This window comes from Muscardinus avellanarius, assembly GCF_963383645.1.
Source record: "Muscardinus avellanarius genome assembly, chromosome: 15".
In the NCBI taxonomy this organism is placed as follows: domain Eukaryota; kingdom Metazoa; phylum Chordata; class Mammalia; order Rodentia; family Gliridae; genus Muscardinus; species Muscardinus avellanarius.
In genome coordinates, this window is record NC_137801.1 from 22156356 (window position 1) to 22172533 (window position 16178).

The 16178-nt window shown below is 38.7% G+C and overlaps 1 protein-coding gene across 1 annotated transcript in view; it reads left to right on the forward strand.

Annotated features, from left to right (window-relative positions):
• BABAM2 (BRISC and BRCA1 A complex member 2) overlaps positions 1-16178 on the forward strand; it is a gene marked incomplete at both ends in the record, with an annotated part of 453631 nt that overhangs the window by 22084 nt on the left and 415369 nt on the right. The gene's annotated exons all lie outside the window — the stretch shown is intronic.

A 16178-nucleotide genomic window follows, 5' to 3' on the forward strand; every position in this document is an offset into this window, starting at 1 on the left:
GTCTGTTGGATGGAAACACTTGTTTCTCTGGTTCTGGTGTGTGTTACCTATTTCTTCTTTGTAGTTAATCTCTTTGAGTATTTTCTCTAGCGCTGGTTTTGAAGACATAAATTCCTTCAGTTTCTGTTTGTCATGGAAGCTTCTTATTTTTCCATCTAATTTGATAGAAAGTTTTGCTGGGTAGGAAATTTTTGGCTAGAAGTTGTTTTCTTTCAGAGTTTGGAATATGTTACTCCAAGCCCTTCTGGCTCTCATAACTTGGTTTGGGAAGTCTGGAGTGATTCTAATTGGTTTGCCTCTGAATGTCACTTGGCCCTTTGTTTTTGTTGCCTTTAAGATTCTCTGCTTGGCTTCCACATTGGTCATTTTGACAATTATGTGGTGTGGGGATCCTCTTCTCCGATCCTGTCTAAAGGGAGTTCTATAAGTTTCCTGGACCTGTGTATCAACCTCTTGCTCTATGTTTGGAAAATTTTCTGCTATTACTTCCTTGAAGAGATTGTTGATCCCTTTGGTTTCACTTTCTTTTCCCTCCTCTATTCCAATTATTCTTAGGTTAGCTCTCTTAAAATGGGCCCATATTTCTTCAATATCAGATTCCTGCTGTCGGATATTTTTTTCTAGATTAGAAACTATGCGTTCATTTTTGGAATGATCATCTTCTAAGAGCGAGATTCTGTTCTCCATGTGGTCTAATCGGTTGTTCGTGCTTTGAATTGAGGCCTTTACTTCATTAATTGCATCCTTTATCTCTTTTTGGCTCTCTCTGAATTCTTTTCGAAGCACCTCTATTATTTCTACAGTTATTTTCCTGATTTGATCTTCTAGAAATCTCTGATTTTCAGTTTTATCGGGTTCTGATGTTGTGGGGTTGTGGGCATTCATTGCTCCAGTGTTATTCCTCTTTCCCATGATTTCGGAAGTGTGTGCCTTCTCTGGGTTCTTCCCTTGGGTCACTATGACTTCACTTAAGGTGCTCTGGATCTTGAGTCTGTGGTATCTCTGACCCCACTACTCCTTTACTGGGTTGTATCACAGAGTCTCCGACCCAGGGAGTCGATAGAGGCTGCTTTAGACTATGGGGGTGCCAGGTTGCACGTTCTCCTATGGTGTGATATCTCTGCCACCGCCACTCCCCTACTGGGTCAAGTCCCAGGGAGTACAGTACTGGGATTTCTCCTCTGTGGCCCGCAATTTGACTCACTGTTCTTGAGTACGCAGATGTATCTGTACTGGACTCGGTGAATTCACTGCTGCTGCCGCCGGTGGCAATATGGCGCCGCTGCTACGCCCTCGGCCATGAGGCTGGTGTATTTTTTCTTCTCTGGTTTTGAGTTCCACTCTGAGTCCCTGCAGCGTGTGCTGAGCTCAGCCACTGGGAGCTTTAGATGCTCCCTGCGCCGAAAGATCCCGCCTGGCTGTTCCGCAGCGGCTCGCTATAGCCGTCTGGTGAATTCGCTGCTGCCGCCGGCAGTATGGCGCTGCTGCCGCGTCCTCGGGCTCGTGTGTCTCCTCTGTGGCCCTGAGCTCTGTTCTCAGTCCGCTTTCTCTCTGGAGCCTGGTGGTTGTTTTTGTTTTTCTGGTGATGGTGTTTTCTGGCTATGAAAGGCGCTGATTTTGTGGTAATGGAGACTGGTTGTTAGCGGGGCTCTTAAGCCCTGCTTTTCTCGGTCACCATTTTCCCAGAAGTCTCAAATATAATTTTTTAAAGCCTGTGTTTGCTTCTAGTAAATCTATTAGTAAATTTGATCTTCTGCTTTGGGAAGTTTTAAACACATGAAGAAATAAGTCTCTGAGAGGTTACAAAACTCATTCAGCTGATAAATGGTGCCTGGACTGGATTCCATGTCATCTCTACCAAATGATATTTATGTATATTATAGAAATGTGTATATATATTATATGTATATAATATTCACATACATACATATATACTTTTTTCAGGAAAACACTGGCCAGAAAAAGAAAACAATCATTAATACAATACAATGTAGAATGAGTTTTCATACCATCTCCATTTTTTTTTTTTTTTTTTTTTTTGTGGTACTGGGGATGGAACCCAGGGGCCTTGTACCTCCGGGCTACACTCCCAGATCTATTTTATATTTTATCTGGAAATAGGGTCTCTTAAGCCAGCTGAGGCTGGCTTCGAACCTGTGCAATCCTCATATCTCAGCCTCCCAAGTGCGGGGATTACAAGCGTGCGCCACCAAGCCCAGCTTATCTCCATTTTTGAAATATCTTTGGGTATGACCACTTAAAACCCAGTTACTGGATAGAATTTAATTAGAAATTTTCTAGGAAATGAAGACTGAAAGTTGAAGAATAACTCAGTTTTAAAAATGGTTTAGAAAAAATAGCTGTCTAAAATGAAAATATTTTCTAGATGATAGTTTGTTACATGTGGCAACAGATAATTTGATAAGAATTTGTAGATGTCTAAAAATTAGCGGGGTGTGATGGTACGTATCTGTAATCCTAGTACTTGGGAGGCTGAGACAGGAGGATCCCAGGTTTGAGGCCAGCCCCAGCAACTTAGCAAGACAGCAACTTAGCAAGACCTTTTTTCCAAATAAAACACAAAAAAGGGCTGGGCGTTTAGCTCATGGGTAGAATGCTCCCTTGGTTTATTCTCCAGTACTAAAATAAATAAATCTTTAACTTATTTTAAAAATATTATGGGGGAGGAAATACAATTTCATTATTGGAGCTGGGAAAGAAATCAAATAAATATATTTAAGTTATTTAAGTATGTCAGTGATTTACTTTTTCTCCTAAATTCTGAGTCTTTTTCGTTCTCCCCCACCCCATTATACAGTGTATTGAAGCATTGGCAGCTTGAATGATACTGCAAATCTTAACTAAAAGAATGATGTAATTATTGGCATTGCAGAATAATTTCTCACAGCTTAACATTGTGTATTTAATTTTTCCTTAGAATAGTATTGATATTTTTGTGTAATAAAATCTTTTGGAGTTGTCACTGGTATTTATTTTTTATTTTTTATTTTTTTGGTACTGGGGATGGAACCCAAGGGGCATCTATCTCTGAGCTACACCCCCAGCCCTATTTTTTATTCTTTATTTTGAAACAGGGTTTCACTGAGTTGCAAAGGACCTCACTAAGTAGCTGAGGCTGTCCTTGAACCACGATCCTCCTGTCTCAGCCTCCCCAATGCTGGAATTACAAGCATGCACCACCACACCTGGTTTCACTGGTATGTGTGTGTGTGTATATGTGTGTGTGTGTGTGTGTGTGTGTGTGTGTGTGTGTGTGTGTGTACACATTGTATATATATATATTGTATATATATATGTATATATATATACTTTTTTTTTTTTTGCAGTTCTGGGGATGAAACTCAGGGGCTTTCTACCTCCAGGCTATACACCTAGACCTATTTTATATTTTATTCAGAAACAGGGTCTCACTAAGTTGCTGAGAGCCTCTCTAAGTAGCTGAGGCTGGCTTCGAATCTGCATGATCCTCCTGTCTCAGCCTTCTAAGCGCGGGGATTACAAGCGTGCGCCACCACGCCTGGCTTAAATATATATATTTATATATACTTTTGCACATATTCATGTAAGAAATTAAAGAAATTTGTAGTTCAGAAAAGGATTCTTGAGACCAATGTAGTTCAAAGGGAAGGTTGTCAGTATTGGTAGATTTTCAGAATTGAAGCAGTAACAGGTTTTTTTTTTTAACATGAATTCAGGATATAATGGGCTATTATTACTGTAGGTGTAGAGGCCTGGGATTTAAAGTGAACTATAGCTGGGCATGGTGGTGCAGCTTGTAATCCCTGCGCTTGGGAGGCGGAGACAGGAGGATCGCGCAGGTTCAAAGCCAGCCGCGCTGGCTTAAGAGACCCTGTTTCCAAATAAAAAGTATAAAAATAGGTCTGGGAGTGTAGCCCAGAGGTAGAAGGGTTTCCAGGAACTCCAGTACCACCAAAAAATAAGATAAAATAAAATAAAATAAAGTGAACTATACCATCTTCAGAGTTTCTAAAAACTCATCAATGGCTACCATAGGTCGTGCCAGCATTCATATTGCCATATTGAGTGAACTCCCAGCTGGGTCATCAAATTACTTAATATCTTCTTATGAGCGATGGATCTAAGAATCTGAGCTGCATCTGGAAGAAAATGAAGCAGCACTGGAGGATCCGAATGGTCAGGTTATCTGGTGATAAGTTTTGGGCAGGGAACTCTGTTAATATCACCGTGAACTGAGTTGTGATAGCAAAAGAACACTTGGAGAGAAATAAATTAATAACATTTGTTACTATTGCGAGAAAACCAAGATGATTAGGGAGTTTGGGGGACATCAAAGGGAAGCAGTTTATCTTCATATTTAGGAATCTTCAGCCTCTAAAGAATCTTTAGTGAAGTGTTTCTCAGACTGCTTTTGATGAAAGACCAGAGTTTACAAAAAAATTTCTAATTGGTCACCAACCAATACTATTGTGAAATATTGTAAAGATTAATTAGTAAAAAATGAAATTAAAAATGTATGAAATTCCAGGCTTGGGATTCACCAGACTTAACATCACTTTAACACATCACTGTAAGTTTTAAAATTCTTACATTCAATTTCTGTGCTTTTCTCATTGCAGATTAGCAATAGTTTACAGGCCAGAACTGGTCCATGGACTCCTTTTTTTTTTTTTTTTTTTTGCAGTACTACTGGGGATGGAACCCAGGGGCTTTCTGCCTTCAAGCTATACCCTCAGCCCAATTTTTTATTCTTTATTTTGAAACAGGTTCTCACTGAGTTGCAGAGGGCCTCACTAAGTAGCGGAGGCTGTCCGTGAACCTGTGATCCTCCTGTCAGCCTCCTGAATGCTGGGATTACAAGTGTGTGCTACCACGCCTGGCTCAAGGACCCCTATTTGATCAAACCTGCTCTAGATAGCTTTTGGCATTTAGACAGTCAAGAAGTTGGCCTGTTTTAGAATTCTATCTCAGAAGTGCAACAATAAATATTGGGTAATCTCATTTTTGACAAATATGGCAGATGCTCTAAGGATGAAGACTTCTCTCAATTTTTTAAAAAGTATTTTTGTTGGTACATTATAATTATGCAACATAGTGAGATTCAAAATTATACAGTCATATACGCACACGTCACTTGGTTTATTTTCCTTAGCATCCCACCCCGCTCCTCTCTACCCCAGTTTTCCTGTAGTAGGATCAGTAAAACTCAGACTGAGCATCATTTCTCTGCATATTTGCCCTGTATACTGAAAAAGCGTGGCTTGAGTAGAGAGAGTGTTTGCATGTTTGTAAAGCTGTCGTTTCCTACTGTACTGTCTACAGTCACTCAGATTTGCTTTTTGTGAGAACTGCATATACTGAGCAGCTAGCAAGATGAAGCAGTGTGCAGAGACCAACAGAAATGAAGCCTCCAGCGTGAAAGCTGACGAATGAAACTCTTCAAAGCTCTGCTGAGCTTCCTCCCTGGAGGATCGGGCTACCAGTGCACGCACACCGCCAAGATAAATACTCCTGAGGCTTTTCCAGTTTGGGCAGGAATCTAGGTGGGATTTAGAGAGAGAGTATGCAAATGATAAGGGATTTAAAGCCTGCAGTTCAGAGTGTAGGGAATATATCCACAAGGAGTGGAAAGGATGGCCCTGAAAGGTTATAGGAATAGCTTTACTGAAAAAGTCAACAATCTTTAATGTAAAAATTACCTTTTATAATATTACATTGTACCTTAAGTGAAAAATAGCATGGCAGTGGGCCTTAGTTCTTATAATTTTTTATTTATTTTTTTGGTGTCGGTGCTGGGGATTGAACTCAGGTGTGTTCTACCATTGAGCTATACCTCCAGCCCTATTTTATTTTGTATTTGAAACAGGGCCCCACTAAGTGGCTGAGAGGCTTGTTCATTTGCTGAGCAATCTGTGATCCTCCTGTCTCAGCCTCCTGCTACGAATCTGTGATCCTCCTGTCTCAGCCTCCCAAGTACTGGGATTACAGGTGTGCACCACCATGCCATAATTTTACTAAAAGCCATAACTTTTTACTAATGGGAGGATTACCAGCATCCCCACCACTGGAATGCAGTGGAAGTGCAGTTTGTTGGTGCTGAAGTGATCTTGGAGTGGCTTGTCCTCTCCAATTCTTCGTGATCCTAGCATGTTTCTGAAATAGATGTGCCGCTGTGTGCCAGCAGGTTCCTTGGGATGCAAAGGGGTCGGGGCTCTGGGCTCCCTTTCTCTCTGGAGCTTCCAGTCCAGAAGGGCATCTCTCCTTTCTTCAGGGCGACTGCAGGGAAAGGTTCTTCCTTCCTCTCTCTTGACCAGATCCAGTTCATTTTTAAAGGCCCTTTTCCCAATGAGCCTTCCTCGATTACTCCAGCTAAAAGCAGTTTCTCTGCTCTTTTAAATCCAATTGCACTTATATTCTTTAACCACTAATTTGGCAATTAATCATGTTAATTGCTTTGTGACTTGTATTTATTGTTGTCTTGAATTGTTACTTAAATTGTGTCTTGACTTTCAATGCTGGATTTTTTTGTCTTCTGATTACAGTGCAAGGTTCTTGAAGAGAGACTCCTTTCTGTAACTCTTAGAGCAGTCATCTCCAAACTTTTTTGATTAGCCATCCTGTCTTCTTCCCATTAGGGCTGCTGAACAAATTCCCTTACATGGGGTAGTTTATTAACAATAGGAATTCATCAGTCATGTTCTGGAGGGTGAGAAGTCCACACTGATACATAGGGCCACAGACTCAGTGTCTGTTGAAGGCCCTGTCCTCATAACATGGGCCTTTCCGTGTGTCCTCAGGTGGAAGGAGGCCAAAGGGGCCAGCGTGGGCCCTCACACTTCTTCTGTAAGGGGGCTCCCCTTCCTGAGAGCTCTCAGACCTACACATCTCCTGCCTCCTAATACCACGCCTTCGGGGTTAGATTTCATTATATGAATTTTGAGGGAACACAAAACATTCAGACCAGTGCATTGTAAACGATTTGATTTTAAACCCCAATAGATGCATTTTTACCTAATTATAAAATATGCTTATGTATTATAAGGATATCTAAATTATAAATTGAAATGAACTAAAGATGAAAGAAGCAGTACTCTAAAATAATTTATATTATTTATAATATATAAAGAACATGTTATTTTATATATTATAAATATATAATATCATAGCTATCATATCAAAAGATATGAAGATAATAATGGAAGAAATGCCATATCATCATATGGTATGCTGTAAAACTAGTTTTCAGTCCTACTCACTAGTTTTATGAAAGATTTTGAGAATTTGCCTGTGCTTGCCTTATTGGTGTTATTTTCTAGCCACATCTTCTTTTTAAGAATCAGCTTAAACCACTTGTCCATTTCTCAAGGGTTTTAGTATGAACTAGACAATGCTTTCCGCCCATGGGGCACATCACAGTGTGCTGCAGGCCTCTGAGTAATTGGAAGCACCACGTAGACCGTTCTGGGCCGCGGAGCTCTCACCCTCCCTCCCGACAATTGAGCAACTGGGTGGGAGCTACCCATGGGCCAGGGTCAATCGGTATATGACTATTGCTATGCATGAATTTCTTTCTAATACAACAGGTACGTATTTTACCGTCCCTTCCCCCAGATGTTTTCTGTTCTCCATTGAGTGGTCTTACATACTCATTTGAACTCAGGCCACCCACCTATAGCATTTTTTTTGTGACAAGCACAAAAAAATGCTTAACAAACACTTGCGAATTCCATCTGGAGGCAATAAATGTGTATTCCCAATCACAAATTTTGGAAAACTTCCTAGCTAAGTTAAAAAGAGTTGTAATATAGAAGAAAAAAGAAAGCACAAGAGGTAGCTCTTTCTGAATGATTTACTATCCCTACAGAGGATAATATGAACTTGCATGTGCAGGTGGCTGTGTTGATCCAAAGACAGAGAAAATCCTAGGCAGATTACTGTGACCATCACTAAACTTACACAGTACAGTTTAAAGCTCTGCTTCAAGCCTGGCGTGGTGGCGCACACTTGTAATTCCCGTGCTTGGGATGCTGAGACAGGAGGCTCACACAGGTTCAAAGCCAGCCTCATACTTAGTGAGACCCTGTTTTCAAATAAAATATAAATAGATCTGGGAGTATAGCTTGGAGATATAAAGCCTCTGGGTTCCACCCCCAGTACCACCAAAAAACAAACAAACAAACAAACAAACAAACAAAAAAACCCCAAAACACCCCCCAAAAACAGCTCTGCTTCACACACTTGACTGTGCATTCCAGTCACCTGGAGGGCTTATTAACACAGACAGTTCAACATGTATTTACATTGTAATAAATATTCAGACATGAGCATCTGGGTTAGCACCACTCAGGTCAAGAAATAAAACATTGGCAACACCCCAGGAGTCCTCTATGTGCACCTTCCCCATCTCCCAGTCACAACTTCCCTTTGTTATAATCTTTTTATTGCTTTTGTATAATATTTTATCACTTAGTACACAAAACATTAAAGTTGCCTTTTGGTTTTGAACTTTAATGGAATCATATAATTACATATTCTTTCATTTGACGATATATTTGTGAGATTCATTCATATTGTAGCATGTTGGTATAGTTTATTGTTATACAGTATTTTATTTTATAATTACATCCTGATTTTTATCTCTGTCCTAGAGCTGATGGGCAGTTTGTTGTTGAGTTTAAAATTACATTTTAATTTTTCATTTTGGGACTGTTTCAAAGGATGCTGTTGCTATATACCTGTTTATATATATAACCTTTGAGAATATTTATACATATCTTACTTGGGTTATTTTAAAAGTCAAATTGCTATGTCATAGTGTTCCCATATTCATCTTTAATAAATACTGGCCAGTAGTTTTCTAAAATGGTTATGTCAGTTAATTTCACCAACAGTGAATATGAGTTTCTAGGCATCTATATCCTTGCCACTATTTGCTATCGTCAGTTTAATTTTAACCATCCTGGTGGGCTATAGTATCTCATTGTAAATTTAAATTCCACTTGCTTAGTGACCAATTACATACTTTTTCATATATTTATTCCCTACTTTTATGAAGTTTTCCTTTAAGTTTGTCAACTTTTGACAAGTCTAAAACCTTGACCTTTCCAAGTTCATGAAAACAACCTTCTGTTTAGCCCCCTTCCCTAAGTTATCTTCTAAAAATATTTTATTTTTCACCTGGATTTGGCTTCAGTGGACGGCATGAGGCAGGGGTCATGATTTATATTTTTCTGTATAAGGATCTCTAGTTGACCCAGCACCGTTTATTGAAAACAATTTCTTTTCTTTACTGCTGTGCAGAGCTGCCTCTGTCGTAGATTAAGTGTACATATGTGAGGCTCCCTCTCTGCTCTCTTTATTCTTCTTCACTGGTTTATTTGTCTTTGAACCGATATCAGTATTTTATTTTTTGTTGTACTAGAGATTGAGCCCAGAGGCATTCTACCCCTGAGCTGTATCCCAGCCCTATTTTATTTTTCATTTTGAAACAGGATATCTCTGAGTTGCCGAGGCTAGCCTAGAACCTGTGATCCTCTTGTCTCAGCCTCCCAACTACTGGGATTACAGTCATGTGTGGGCCACTTTTCATGGCCAGTATTGGTATTTGAATGACTAAGATTCAGAATAATTTTTGATCTTGTAAATCAAACTGCTACTAATTTTTATTGTGCTAGAATATGTAAAACATAATCATAGAAGTTAATATAAAGATAAGATGGTAAGATTTGTAGGAGAAAACATAGAGACATCTTCATAATTCTTAGTAGGTAAAGATTTTTGAAAAAGGACACAAGGAGCATGAAACAGAAAAGGAAAATAAAAGTCCAAGTATGTGGAAATTACATAAATTTGACACTTTTAGAAATAAATTTGTAAGGCACAATCTGGGAGAAACTAATTACAATACCTATGTCTTACCAAAGACTTATTTCTAGCATGCATACATACAAATGCCATCGCTTGAAGGGAAGATTACATTGAAAGGTACATTAAAGAACTTTCTAGAGTTATGTAAATGTTTTACGCCTTCATTTGGGTGGTAGTTAGGTGGGTGTGAAAGCTGTCAAACTATAAAAACTGAAACTTAAGGTCTGTACATGTTAGATCTATACACTTAAGTATATATAAGTTATATTTTAACAGCAAAACTAAGAGGCTGGGTGTGGTGGCGCACGCTTGTAATCCCAGCATTTGGGAGGCTGAGGCGGGAGGATGGCTGTTCAAGGACAGCCTCAGCCACTTAGTGAAGCCCTTTGTAACTCAGTGAGACCCTGTTTCAAAATAAAGAAGAAAAAATAGGGCTGGGGGTGTAGCTCGGAGGTTAGAATACTCCTGGGTTAGAATACCTCAGAACCACACACACACACACCCCAAACAATAACAAAAACAAACAAACAAAAATGAAGAGAATGAAGGATATTTGTGTGCTGCCAGTATATAATATGGAATGTGAAGGGTTTTTTCTTGGTAGTGGGGATTGAACACAGTGGTGGCTTATCGCTGCGGTACACTTCCAGTCCTTTTTATTATTTATTATTATTATTTTAAAATTTTTTAAATTTTTTATTTTTGTGGTGGTACTGGGGTTCCCGGAAGCCCTTCTACCTCCGGGCTACACTCCTAGACCTATTTTTACATTTTTATTTGGAAACAGGGTCTCCTAAGCCAGCGCGCGTGGCTGGCTTCGAACCTGTGCGATCCTCCTGTCTTTGCCTCCCAAGCGCGGGGATTACAAGGGTGCGCCACCACGCCCGGCTTTATTATTTATTTTGAACAGGATCTTACTGAGTTGCTAAGAGTCTTGCTAAGTTGCTGAGGCTGGCCTTGAACCTGTAATCTTCCTTTCTCAGTCTTCCAAGTACTGGGGCTATGTGCCAATGTACTGTTTCCAAGTTTCTTTTGCTGTCATTCTCTAGTATGAGAGCATGCTGAGACCTGCACGAAATAGAAATGAGCATTTTGTGCCTTCTTACAGCTGTTTACCAGACTCAAATTTTTTGGATGGATAAATTTGTTTTGTTTACTTTGTGCTTCCCTTTTTGTTTCATAATCTCTTAGTTGACCTTGGATAATAGCAAAGGCTCCAGATTGAACTCGTTGAGACATTTCTAAAAGCTGTTTGACTTAAATCGAAGTCTTCAAAATTATGTTATAATTATTTTATTGAACACAGTAATAAATAGTTGAACTTAAAAACATGCATAACATAAAATTTATCATTTTAACCATATAGAGCAGTGGCATTAAAGATATTCAAATTAAGCTGGGTTTGGTGGTACACACTTGTAATTCCCAGTACCTGGGAGGCTGAGACAGGAGGACTGCAGGTTCATAGCCAGCTTCGGCTACTTAGTGAGGCCCTCTGCAACTTAGTGAGACTATTTCCAAATAAAGAATAAAAAATAGGGCCAGTGGTGTATCTCTGAGATAGAATGCCCTTCAGTTCAATCCCTAGTACTACCAAAAAAAAAAAAAAAATTCAGATTATTTTACAACCATCACTGCCATATCTCTCCAGAACATTTTCATTATCCTCAACTGAAATTCTTTATCCATCAAACACTAACTCCTTATATCTCCCTCCCCTTGACCCATGACAGCCACTATCCTACTCTTTGTCTCTAGGAACCTGGCTACTCTAGGTCCCTTATATAAGTAGAATTGCAAGAGTTTGACTGTTTGTGACTACTTATTTCAGGTAGCATAATGTCCTCAAGGTTTATCCTTGTTGTAGTATGTGTTAAAATTTCCTTCCTCTTTTTTAAGGCTGAATGATATTCCATTGTAGGTCTATAACACATTTTTTCTATCCATTCATCTATAGGTGGCTATTTTGCTATTTTACCTTTTGGCTATTATGAATGTTCTTATCAAAATTTCAAGAGAAGTTGGTCTTTTTTTTTTTTTTTTGGTTCTTGGCATTCCATTTACATTTAGAACTCTCAGGTTCCAAGCCAATGAGGGAGATCTGACATATTATGAATCTTTCAGCTCTTGAACATTGTATGTTTTGTGTATTTGTTTTCTTCATTTTCCCTTTATTACAGTGATAGCTTTCTGCATAAAGAACTTGTACATTGTTTGTGCCATTTATTTCTCTATATTGATCATTTAATGTTATTTTATTTTATTGTTTTGAGGTGCTGGAACTCGAGCCCAGGACCCTGTGTACTCTAGGCAAACTCTTTACCACTGTGCTACATCCCCAGCCCTTTTGATGTTATTTTAGATGGCATTTTTGTGAAAGCTTTATTTCCTATTGGCATTCAGAAACACAGTTGAGGGCCGGGTGTGGTGGCGCACGTTTGTAATCCCAGGGCTTGGGAGGCTGAGGCAGGAGGATCATATAGGTTTGAAGCCAGCCTTGGCTACTTAGTGAGGCTCTCAGCAACTTAGTGAGACCCTGTTTCCAAATAAAGAATAAAAAATAGGTCAAGGGTGTAGCTCAGAGGTGGAATACCCCTGGGTTCCATCCCCAGACCCTCAATGAATAAACAAAGCCAACCTTGGCAATTTAGCAAGGCTCTCAGCAACCCATGAGACCCTGTTTCCAAATAAGAAATAAAATCAGCCTGGGCATGTAGATTTGAGATTAAAAAACAAAACAAAAAACCTCTGGGTTCCATATGTAGTGGCAAAAAAAGTAAAATAGTCCAGAAACACAATTGATATTTTGTATGTTCGATGTCAAGCAACTTTGCTAAATGTACACATTAGTTCCAATAGCACATATAAAGTTTTGTGAGAACTTGCTATATGCATGTATTTTCTGTAGGTAATTGTGCCTTTCTTCTTCTTGTTGTCTTTACTCTCTTCCCCCTGCTCCTCTGTCCTGGCCAGGACCTCCCGCGTCATCCCCGGCTCGTTATCTCATAGGAAAAATTTAACTCTTTGTCATAGGTGCCATGTTGCTGTAGGTTGTTTTTAGATAGCCTTTATCACATTTAGGATATTTCTTTTCATTTTAGTTTACAGGAAACTTTTAAAACCATGCATGGATGTTTAATTTTATCACTTATTCTGCACTTAATGGGAAAGTCCTACTCATTTTCTCCATCATTCTGTTAACAGAGTGAATTGAATGCACATATTTAAAAAGAAGAAAGGTTGAAAATTAATGGGCTAAACATCTCTCTGAAAAGTTAAAGGATTTTCTCCCTCCTAGTTAACTGTAAAAAATAGTACTTGAGCCATCATTCCTACTGAAATCACATTGTGATGTAAGCCACACTTTTGTTATAGGAACACCTACCAACATTGAAAACACTCCATACATAAAGTAGAATTGAAATCTATCATTTATAAATGGAGATAGGATGTAGAAGCTGGGAATTACAGCTGATACCACATGAACGGGCAAGCACATTTTCTTAAGTATTTTAATTTTATAATTTTTAAAACATTCTGGGATGAATCACTTATTTGGTATTTTGGAACCCTAATAATTCCTAGTATTGGAACCCAATGCTAGGAATTAAATACTTTATAGTAGGGTCTAGAAATAGTTTTTAGGCTTTAGAGATACATAGGACATACTTGGTGTATTGGGAATATCATGTGTTATCAAGTAAATAGTCCCATACTTCTGGGGAACCACATGAAAAAAACACTTTAGTGCAATTTTCCTGCTTTCTGTTACCAATTTTAATTTATGCCTTTTCTTGGAGAAGAACCTAAGACTTCACCTTGTGGGATTGTATCTAGCCCACTTAACGGTCTATAGCCCCATCCAAGGCCGACTATTCCTTGAGTAAGGAGTTAGAATGTCTTTACATTTTGTAGATTATTTAGGAGGGTGTTTAGATCCCCTACAATTAGTCTTCTAGCATCTTTACTGCTGCATTTCAGCCTCGGAACTATGATGATTTTGAAACTGATTTAGTCTGAATGGAGTTATTGATGTTAGATTTAATTTAGGAAAAATAAATTCTCTAATGAAAATGTGGTGAATATGAGCTGACAATTACTCACTGTAGTTTGTTACTTAAAAGTTATTTGCGAGGTAATTATTGGTTTTCAAGCCTGCATTATTTCAGTCACCTGTTATTTTAGCTTGCCAAAGCTGAACGCTTCCTTCTCAGCTGATGTGAAATATTGTTGGCCAAGCACAAACGTCATTATCAAGAAAACAGGAAGCTATGTAGGGGAACATGCCAAGTGGTAAATTAATAGCCAGGGCAAAGGAAATTGACGTAGACTCAGGAAAGGAACCCTGGATTCATCTACTTTGTTCTTTTTTGGTGGTTTAAAGAATAGAAATGGTCTAAATCATTATTTTTTTCAGACTGTATCAAATAATAGGTTTAGCTTTAAGCCAGAAAGGATATATTTTCTTTTGCATTGTCTCAAAAATGCTAATGTTTTAAAAGTTTTAGAATATTTCCATGTGTTTTTATTAATCCAGATTAATTCTTGACTGTCGCTAACATCCTATAAAGCATAGTGAATTTGCCAGCTTTCCCTTTTATAGTGAAGCCTTGGTAATTTGAATCATATCTCAGTAACTAGGAACGTACAATATTTAAAGAGGAGTCAAATCTGAATTTACCTTTCACCATTTTTTAGAGTTTATGTAAAGGGTTGGTTAAATCAACCGATAGTGTCAGCCTTATAGATTCTTAGTAAGTAAATTACAAAGACTTTATTCTCTCTTTTGTGTCATTGATATACATGTAGACAATTCTCATTACTGGTAATTTTTATTAATATATATGTTGTAGAACCTCTTTTATATTTTTATTGGCACATTATGATTATACATCATAGTGAGATTCAAGTGATACATAAGTACACGAGATACACACATCACTCGGTGTACCCCTCCCTCTTCCACGGTGCTCCCTCCAGTACCCGTGACTGAGATGGGTGGTGGTACCGTCACGAATGGATGAAACCTTATTTGAACTGTCCTTCTCCTTAGGTCTTGTGTTTCTGTCCCCACTTCCCTCCCTCAGTTCCTTTCCATTATACTACTGATTTGTAGAACCTCTTGTTGAAATCTTTTACTTTATTTTATTATGGGTACTTAATAAAATGTCATGTGTTAAAGATGCATAATCAAAAATTTTCATGCTGGGCATGGTGGCGCACGCTTGTAATCACAGTATTTGGGAGGCTGAGAACGGAAGATCGCAGTTTGCAGACAGCCTCAGCTACTTAGTGAGGCCCTTTGCAACTCAATGAGACCCTGTTTCAAAAAATAAAAAGACTAAAAAATAGGGCTGGGGGTTTAGCTCGGAGAAGCAATGCCCCGGGGTTCCATCCCCAGTACTGCAAAAAAAAAAAAAAAAAAAAAAAAAAAAAAAAAAATCACTAATTCTGGTGGTCTTTTTTTTTTTTTTTTAATTATTGAAAGATGATTTAGTGGGGGGTGATTAAGAAAATGGACTCTGGAGCCTGATTTCCCAGGTCTGGATTCAGCTCTTTCACTTATTAGCAAGTTATATATTATTTTTGTGATACTAAAGATTGAACCCAGGGGCATTCTACTTCTGAGCTACACCCCAGCGCTATTTTATTGTTTACTTTGAAACAGGGTCTCACTAAGTTGCTGAGGGCCTTGTTAACTTGCCTGGGCTGGCTTTGAGCCTGTGATCCTCAAATCCTGGGATTACAGCTGTGCACCACCACACCCAGCCAGTTTCCCTCTTTTATAAAATGGAGGTGGCTGGGCATAGTGGCACATGCTTTGTAATCCTAGCTCTTGGAAGGCTAAGAAAGGAGAATCACAGGTTCATAGCCAGCCTCAGCTACTTAGTGAGGCCCTCCACAAATTAGTGAGATGCTGTTTCCAAAAAAAAAAAAAAAAAAAAAGAGAATGAGAAATAGGGCTGAGGGTTTTAGTAGCTTGGGGGTAGAATGTCCTTGGGTTCAGTCCCCAGTACTGAAAAAAAAAAGAGATGATAATAGTGCCCATCTTATGATAATAGTGCCCATCTTAGAACATTGCTATGAGTTAACATTTTAATCTAAAGAATTTGCAGTAGTACCCACCACATAGTAAATGCCCAACAAATATTTGCTACTATCAGTATTGGGGAAACAGAGTAATTCTAGCTAATAACTTAAATTTTAAACTCTGGGTTGTATATATAGCTCTTCAAAGGGAGATTCTTTGACAAATAACCACCTTTTACCTTTCTCAGAGGCAATGATGAGAACATCATTCCAATTCCAGG